Source organism: Nicotiana tomentosiformis, chromosome 7, assembly GCF_000390325.3.
Source record: "Nicotiana tomentosiformis chromosome 7, ASM39032v3, whole genome shotgun sequence".
Classification (NCBI taxonomy): domain Eukaryota; kingdom Viridiplantae; phylum Streptophyta; class Magnoliopsida; order Solanales; family Solanaceae; genus Nicotiana; species Nicotiana tomentosiformis.
Window position 1 is genome coordinate 16,512,836 of NC_090818.1, and position 9,549 is coordinate 16,522,384.

The 9,549-nt window shown below is 38.5% G+C and overlaps 1 long non-coding RNA gene across 2 annotated transcripts; it reads right to left on the minus strand.

Moving 5' to 3' along the window:
* Positions 1-7,203: 7,203 nt before the first annotated feature.
* LOC138895104 (uncharacterized) lies at positions 7,204-9,291 on the minus strand. 2 transcript variants are annotated; one of them, XR_011409302.1, is made up of 3 exons: positions 8,874-9,291; positions 7,877-8,093; positions 7,204-7,765 (listed from the first exon to the last, which is right to left on the minus strand). It is a non-coding gene; the product is annotated as an uncharacterized lncRNA (long non-coding RNA). The 2 variants fall into 2 exon arrangements; XR_011409303.1 differs by having other exon boundaries at positions 7,204-7,777.
* Positions 9,292-9,549: the final 258 nt, after the last annotated feature.

A 9,549-nucleotide genomic window follows, 5' to 3' on the forward strand; every position in this document is an offset into this window, starting at 1 on the left:
ACGAGTCCACAGACTCATTAAAGGACTCAATTATGATCGTAAAATTTTGTACGACTCAGGAGCTACAAGCTGATACTTCATTTCTGCTAGTTGTACAAGTTGCCAAGATATTATAATGTGTTCGAGGTGAGGGAAAAAAAGGAAACAAAGGAGATCAAGACGTCTCAAGGTTCTGGGGGATTCAGTGGATTCTATTCTACAAGTATAAATCATTATGGAGGGGGCTCGGGCAGTCGGCCAGCCCAGTCCGCACATCGTATTACGCGGGGTGCTCCAGTAAGTTCTTTTAATGCACCACCGACATGAGTTCCTACAATGGTTATTCGAGTTATCTGGCACAGACTCAATATGAGCAGCCTAACCCGCAAAGGGGTTGTTATTAATACGATGATACTAGGCACATCATGAGAAAATTGTCCCAAATTTGGGAGAGACTTATTTCATCAAAGCACTCACACTACGTGCCCCATTGCAGTTACTACACCACCCACACGACCAGTTAAGGGTGAAGGACAGACGGGTAGAAGGCGTCCTAGAGGTGGAGACACAGCCGTTGATATATTTGTTTTACGGTATGGCGGAGGTCGCTACATCAGATGGTGTCGTTACAGGTACGACCTTGATTTAATATAAAGGAATAATTTCCTTAACTTGATTCGGTTCTCAGTATCGAAACGAGTCCTCCTATTGTGCTCCACTTATGAGTGAGCTTTATAATTCTATAATCTACTTATGTGTTTACCCATGTTGGGAGATTTTATGGAGATAACTACGCCTATCATTTGGTGTTGGTCACTAATAAGAGCTGCGAGGCTAAATGTGGCTTTCTGTTACTCATTTCAGTAAATTTTGATGTAAATTTCGAATAATTAATTGCAAATTGTGAATTATATGCCTTACCGGTGTGGGGTTCATTATGTGTTGTGATTTGGTGTAACCAAAATTATTTAAAAGGAGAAAATGGAAATTTTCAATTGGCACGATGTGCATATTACTTGTGATTCAGAACTGAGGACGAGATCCTCAAATTTCTATATAAATTGATATGTTTAAACCGGCCTACGAGCTGCAGTGGAAGTTATATAAGGACGAGATCCTTGTGAGGAAAATTTTTGTGTTTAAGTTCTCCCTTGTGAAATTAAATTTGTACTATAGTACTAATAGGGAGTCATGCCTGTTAGGCTTATTTGAAAATTCTTATATGAAATTCTCTGTGCATAGTTGTCAAATTCGTGTTGTAATTATTAATTTTTAACCTACGAGGTAGGTGCCCGCATAGGTGGCGTTAAATGTGACTCGTTAATTCGGGTAAATAATTATGAGGTCTTCATGCCTAATATCTAGTTATCAGTATTGTGAAGGTTTGCAACGAGATTTGTTTTAACATGAGGTTAAATGACGATTCTGTAATTGATTATGAACAACTATTAAGACCAAATTGAACCAAGAGGGTGCCCCGTTTACAGGGTCAGACGAGTGTGAATTGAGCTTTTAGAAATGTTCAAGGTCTTATACCGTGTATTGTGACACATCGTGTATTGGTCTCGGCGCGATGTTGATGCAAGACAGTAGGGTGATTGCCTACGCGTCCAGACAGTTAAAGGTACATGAGAGAAAAACAATTCGGTCCACGACCTTGAGTTAGCATCTATTGTTCGTGCCTTGAAGAATTTGGTGGCATTATTTGTACGGTGTCCATTGTGAGGTCTACACTGATCACCGAAATCTACAACATCTGTTTAAACAAAAGGATCTTAATTGCGGCAGCGGAGATGGTTGGAGTTGCTTAAGGATTATGATATCGCCATTCTCTATCATCCCGAGAAGGCCAATGTAGTGGCCGATGCCTTGAGTCGTAAGGCTGAGAGTTTGGGCAGATTAGCATATTTACCGTTAGCAGAGAGGCCTTTGGCCTTGGATATTCAGGCCTTAGCCAACCAGTTTGTCAGATTGGATGTTTCCGAGCCGAGTCGAGTTTTGGCATGTGTGGTTTCTCAGTCTTCTATTTATGATCGTATCAGGGAGCGTCAGTATGATGATGCTCATTTGCTTGTCCTTAAGGATAAAGTTCAGCACGGTGATGCCAAAGGAGTCGCAATTGGAGATGACGGTGTATTACAGATGCAGGACAGGCTATGTGTTCCTAATGTAGATGATTTTCATGAATTGATTCTCCATGAGGCTCACAGTTTGCGGTACTCCATACATTCGGGTGCTACGAAGATGTAGCAGGACTTGAGGCAACATTATTGGTGGAGGAAGATGAAGAAAGTCATAGTGGAGTATGTAGCTCGGTGTCTAAATTGTCAATAAGTGAAATATGAGCATCAACGACCGAGTGGATTGCTTCAGAAGTTAGAGATTCCAGAATGGAAATGGGAGAGGATCACTATGAATTTCGTTGTTGGGCTCCCACGGACTCAGAGGAAGTTCAATGCAGCTTGGGTGATTGTGGATAGATTGACCAAGTCAGCTCATTGCAATCCTATGATGACTACCTACTCTTCAGAGCAGTTGGCTCGAATCTATATTCGCGAGATTGTCAGATTTCACCGGCGTACCGGTATCTATCATCTCTGACCGGGGTACGCAGTTTACATCACGGTTCTAGAGGGAAGTACAACGTGAGTTGGGTACTCGGGTAGATTTGAGTATAATATTTCACCCTCAGACGGACGGACAGTCCGAACGTACTATTCAGATACTGGAGGATATTCTTCGTGCGTGTGTGATAGATTTTTGGGGTGCTTGGGATCAGTTCTTACCACTTGCGTAGTTTGCTTACAACAACAGTTGCCAGTCAAGCATTCAGATGGCTCCGTATGAGGCCTTGTATGGTAGGCGGTGCCGGTCTCCAGTGGGTTGGTTCGAACCAGGCGAGGCTAAACTTTTGGGTACAGACTTGGTTCAGGATGCCCTCGAAAAGATTAAGTTGGTTCAGGATCGACTTCGTACAACCCATATAGACATAAACGTTATGCGGATCGGAAGGTTCGTGATGTTGCATTCATGGTTGGTAAGCGGGTATTGCTCCGGGTTTCACCTATGAAAGGTGTGATGAGGTTCGGGAAGAAGGGCAGGTTGAGCCCTAGGTATATTGGGCCTTTTGAGATTCTTGAGAGAGTTGGAGAGGTGGCTTACAGACTTGCACTACCACCTAGTCTTTCTGCGGTTCATCTGGTATTCTATGTTTCTATGCTTCAAAAATATCACGGGGATCCATCTCATGTGTAAGACTTCAGTTTGGTTCAGTTGGACAAGGATCTATCTTATGTTGAGGAACCGGTGGCTATTTTAGATAGGCAGGTTCGAAAGCTGAGGTCAAAGAACATTGCTTCCGTAAAGGTTCAGTGGAGGGGTCATCCGGTCGAGGAGGCGACTTGGGAGGTCGAGCATGATTTACGCAGCTGTTATCCACACTTATTCACCAGCTTAGGTACTTTTTCTAACTCTGTTTGAGGACGAACGTTTGTTTTAGAGGTGGAGAATGTGATGACCCAAAATGTCATCTTTAAATTTAATGATTAATTATGTGATCTAAGTACTATTTACCATTACTCGACTTGCGTGTGTAGTCCGTAAAAAATTTCCTGAAAGTTTTCAGGTGAAAAACGGATTAAAATGTGAATTAGATGTTTAAAACACAATTAAGTTGACTTTGGTCAACATTTTGAGCAAACGGACTCGGATCGGTGTTTTAACAGTTTCGGTAGGTCCGTATCGTGAATTGGGACTTGGGCGTATGCCCGGAATCAAATTCCGATGTCCCTAGTCCGAGATATGGAATTTTGATGAAAAATTTAAAGTTTAAGTTCAGATAGTGACTGGATGTCGAATTATGTGCAAATGACCCCGGAATAAAATTTTTATGATTCCAACAGCTCCGTATGGTGATTTTGGACTTAGGAGCGTGATCGGAATTTTATTTGGAAGTCCGTAGTAGAATTAAGCTTGAAATGCCGAAAGTTGAATGTTTGGGATGTTTGACCGAGGGGTTGACTTTTTGATATCAGGGTCGAAATCCGATTCTGAAAATTTTTATAGCTCCGTTATATCATTTATGACTTGCGTGCAAAATTTGAGGTCAATTAGACTGGATTTGATAGGTTCCGGTGTTGTTTGTAGAAATTGAAAGTTCAAAGTTCATAGATTTTGATTTGAGGTGCGATTAGTCGTTTTGATGTGGTTTGAAGCCTCGACTAAGTTTGTATTGTATTTTGGAACATGTTGGAATAATTGGTTAAGGTCTCGGGTGGAATTCGGAAGGTAAACGGAATAGATTTCGGACAAAGAAGGTTGCTGGAAATTTCCAGAAAATTTTGCCAGAAATTTGCAGAAATTTCGCCAGAAATTTCTGGTGTGTGGAGCCAACTTTGGAAGCTTATATCTCGTAATTCATAAGGAATCGGAAAATTTTCAAAACATGAATGTTGTAGTCGTTTGTTTCTAGTTTCCAGAAAGTTAAACCATTCATTTCCTGGACATTGTATAGAAAGTTATGGTGGATTGAATGAAGGCTGGTAGAGCAGTTTCGCCAGAAATTCTGATGCATGGAGCCGACTTTGGAAGCTTATATCTCGCAATTCATATGGAATCAGAAAAGTTGCAAAACATGAAAGTTGTAGTCGGTTGATTATAGTTTCCAGAAATATAAATTATTTATCATTTGGACATTTGTACATAAAGTTATGATCAATTGAAGGAAGGTTGGTAGAGCAATTTCTGGTGGACTTTTAGTGACGAAAAATGAACTTTTAGTGACGGATTGGCAGAAACTTAAGGACCAAAATTGGTCATTTCATTCATTTTGTTTTGGATTTTTGGAGCACGGTTATTGGGCTATTTTCACGAAAAAATATTGGGGTAAGTGTTCCTTATCCTATATTGATTATATTTCATGATTCCATACTCATTTACATCATGAATCCGTGAATTTATGGAAGAAAAATCAAGATTTTTGCAAAATCTTCCAAAAACAAATATTTAAGATTTGGAGGTCGAGTTGTTATCGAATTTTGGTAAAATTGATATGGGTGGCATCGTAATTAAATGGGTTGTGGGATTTTGTATGTTTCGCCGGATTCCGAGATGTGGGCCCCACGGGCAAATTTTGAGCTAATTTCGGATTTTAATGAAAATGTAATATTTTTTTATGAAATTGATTACTATAATTTTTGTTTACTATATCGAATTAATTATGACTAGATACGGGTCGATCGGAGTCGAAAAATCGAGGAAAAAGCATAATACTTGATTAAATTGGAGCAAGTCGAGGTAAGTGACTTGTCTAACCTTGTGTGGAGAAAATTTTCCCTAGAATTGATATTAATGTGATTATTGAAATATGTTGAAAGTCGTGTACACGAGGTGACGAGTGTGTACACGGGCTAAATGTGAAAGATTATATTTTAAAATTGTTTAGATCATTGTTGCGTATATATTAAATTATTTTATCTTGTTATATTCTTCATCATTGATCTGTGATATATATTTTAAATTTGTTTGCCTTTTTTCTGCTAATTGTTTTACCTCTTTAATTGAAACTTGGTTTCTTTCATACTGTGCATTATTTGAAGGTTGATTTTCTTTAAATTAAATATTATTAATATAAAGTATTTGACATTTTTAATTTTGATATTGAAGCAACGTATTAAAAATTTGGAATATTATTTTCCTGAATTATTTATTCTTGAATATTTTCGTGAGATTTTGTTTTTCGTGGAAAATTGAAATATTGGGCACTTGAGGTGCAAATTGTGATATATTCTGATATTGATACGCATGCGGTGGTATAAGGTCTGGGTATTGAAACGCATGCGGTGAGATAAGGGTGGCTTGATACGCGTGGCTTGTAGGGGTGACTACAAGAAGTCATGCGCTGTGAAAAGTGTGGCTAAAACGCGGGACGCTATTTCGGGAAAAAAATATTTTCTTTAAATAAATTGTGAAGGCTCCCGCGATGATATAAGGAAATGAGATATTGTGAAATTATTTATAATTTGGGACTACGAGGCGGTACCTCGGTAGTGCCCTTGTTAATATTGATTTATGGCCATAGTTGCCTTCGATTAATTGTTGTGATTTTAATAAAGTTGAAGGAAATTCTGTTTTGATTCCACGAGATATTATTTGCAATTATTTGGTGTCATTAAATGTGACATACTATTTGATTCATTTTCAGTGTCATTTTATTTCACTATATTGTTAAACATTTTACCATTCCATTATTATATTCCAGTAGGGCCTCACCTGACATCGTCACTACTCTACCGAGGGTAGGCTTGGCACTTACTGGTACCGCTGTGGTGTACTCATACTACGCTTCTGCATATCTTTTTGTGCAGATCCAGGTACATCTTACCAGCCTAGACGTCAGTGAGTTACCTGCGTACGGAGACTTCGAGGTATATTTGCCAGCGTCCGCAGATTCCGGAGTCCCCTTCTATCATTTTATGTTGCTTCCTTACATTTTATTTAGACCTTGATATATAGAGACATTGAGAATAAATTCTTAGAAGCTTGTGATTTATTTCTACTGGGTTTTGGGAGTTGAAATTGTTTGAATTGTAGTTTATTTATTTCATATATTTATTATTATTCCGCATTGTTAGGCTTACCTAGTTTTAGAGACTAGGTGCCATCATGATATCCTACGGAGGGAATTTGGGGTCATGACAGGTACTTATTGGTTTAGCATCTTTCATGCCAAACCTCTCCAAGACTTTCTCCAAGTACTTCTTCTGGTCAGAAATAGCCTGTTGGCTTTTCGATCTCTTTTGATCTCCATGCCAAGGATTTTCTTAGTTGCTGCCAAATCTTTCATCTCAATAGTTCCTAATGGCGGCTTCACAAGAGACCAAGTACCATTCTTGTGGAGAGACTCAATTTCTTCATTCATTGCAATCAGCCACTTGGCTAAGTCAGCACCAGAAACTGCTTCCGAATATTTTGATGGTTCTCCAATTTCTTCAGTTTCCTATGCAACTGAAAAAGCAAATACAACATAATCTCCAAACCTTAATAGTTGTTTAGCTTCTCTTCTTGATCTATGTTTGGTTATAGAATACTCCTCTTCTTCTGGTTCAACTTTAGGAGTCTCAACTTCAGGAATTTCAACTTTTGGCTCAACTTAAGGAGTTTCAACTATATTTTGCTCCAAAGTTGATGAGCTTGGCTCAAAAGGAATGTCAATCTCAACCTCCACCTGCTTCTGTGTACTCTTTCCTTTGTTTGTATTACAAGAACTAGAAAACTCTTTTCTAGAGTGTAACATAGATGATTCATCAAAGTTTACATCTCTACTAATTATAAATTTTGATGTCGTGGGATCAGGATACCATAATCAGTATCCTTTCACCCCAGATGCATACCCAAGGAAAATGTACTTTTTAGCGCTTGGCTCTAATTTTCCATCATTTACATGCATGTATGCAGGGCAACCAAATATCTTTAAATCAGAATAATTAGCAGGAGTGTCTGGCCACATTTCCTCTGGAGTCTTAAAGTTCAAAGGTGCAGAAGGAGTTTGGTTGACAATATAACAAGCTGTAGAGATAGCTTCTGCCCAAAAGGCGTTTGTTAACTATGCATTTGAAATCATGCAACGATCCCTTTTCAAAAGAGCTTTATTCATCCTTTCTGCCACACCATTTTGCTGAGGTGTCATTCTCACAGTACAATGTCGAGCAATTCCTTCATTCTTGCAAAATTCGTTGAATTCATCATTACAAAATTCCAAGCCATTATCTGTTTTAAGTCGCTTAACCTACAATCAAAACTTTCCATTGTTTGAAATTTAAGAAAACATCACTTTTATTTTTTTAAGAAATAAACCTAAACTTTTCTTGAATAATCATCAATGAAAGTTAACATATACCTGGTACCACCTTTTGATGGCGTACGTGAAGGACCCCAAAAATCTGAATGAATGTAATCCAAAGTACCTTTTGTTCTATGAATCGCTGGAGATTTGAAGCTGACTCTTTTCTGCTTTCCGAACGCACAATGTTCGCAGAACTCCATATTTCTAGTACTTTGGTCACATAAGAGACCTCTTTTGCTGAGGATGGAAAGACCTTTTTCACTCATATGCCCTAATCGCACATGCCACAATTTGGTGATGTCAGAATCTGATTTATCTGATATTGAAACTACAGTTGCACCTGTAACAGTAGATCCCAAAAGAGTATACAACGTACCAGATCCCAAAAGGTGTTAACCCGGCTGATTGCAACTATTATTAATTGGCCTAATTATCTGATTTAAAACACATTTGAAACCTATTGCATTTTTACCTTTGAAACCGCTTTTAACATTTATGGAATTTGTTTGAACAAGTCGCGATGTCGCGCACTCGTTTGTTTTTGTACACATTGTGAATCGCGCCACATGAAACGCACACGCGATTTACAACATGTTTATTTTCATTATTATTTGAAGTTACGGTCGAGTCACGTGAAACGCACACTCGAATTGGGGTTTATGTATTATGACCATGTAACGGGAACCGTACCCATGGCACTAGAACAAAATCATTGATGAATAATAAAAAAAACATCTTATCACAAGTGTAGCATCTTTAACCATCTCATGGCACTTGAAAATTGAAATTGCGATTCATCAAAATGGAAATGAAGATATTGACAATCCACTTTCAAAGTTAAGACTCAACAGTTGTCTGGAGTTCCAAAATGAGAAAGCACCAAAAGGATATATGCACAAGATTGAATAAACAAACTAGAAACTCTTACACAAGGAAGCTGCATGCTTATACAAGAAATAGAACATCAAGCAAGTAATGCCATTGAGCAGAATAAATAGATTTCAAGCTATTCAAAAAAAAAAAAAACAGTAGAAACATAATGGAGACGAACCTTAAGGATTGAAACTATATTGTTACTTGAAAGAAATTCCAACCGCGTACAAAGCTTGAAAACTAATCGGCAATCAAACTTAAACAACAGCCACAACACACCGGAAAAACTCGAACAGAACCGGCGACTCATACCTCAACGGTAACCTCGAAAACGACCTCCGTTAAAACTCACTTGCTGGGCCATTTGGAGCTGCTGTTTTGTGCTAAAAACTCCTATTTTCACTAGGTTTTGGGGGCTGTTTTTGGGGCAATTTCTGGACGAAAAGAGTGCTGGTTTGGGGGTATTTCAGCTGATGTTTTGGTGCGTTATTTGGGGGTAGTTCAAGGCTGATTTTTGAGGTGAAGGAGCTGCTCGTTTTTGGTGGTTGTTTGGGATTGTTTCAGCTGCAATTTCCAGCTGATTTTGGGGTGTTGGAATTTAGGAGATTAAAAGGTCCGTTAGGTTGAGTTATAATTGAGTTTAAATATGGGTGTAAGAATTGACATGGGCCATTAGATTGGAGGAGAATCGATGGCTAAAATTAAATCTTGTATTTAAGTGGAGAGTGGGCTAATGCGTTGGGAAGAATGAGCCTTTGTCTTGCTGGGCTACTAAAATCCGAAAATGAGCACCCAATTGACCCAAATTCAATTCTTTCTCATTGAACAAAAATAAAAATAAAAATACTACCAAA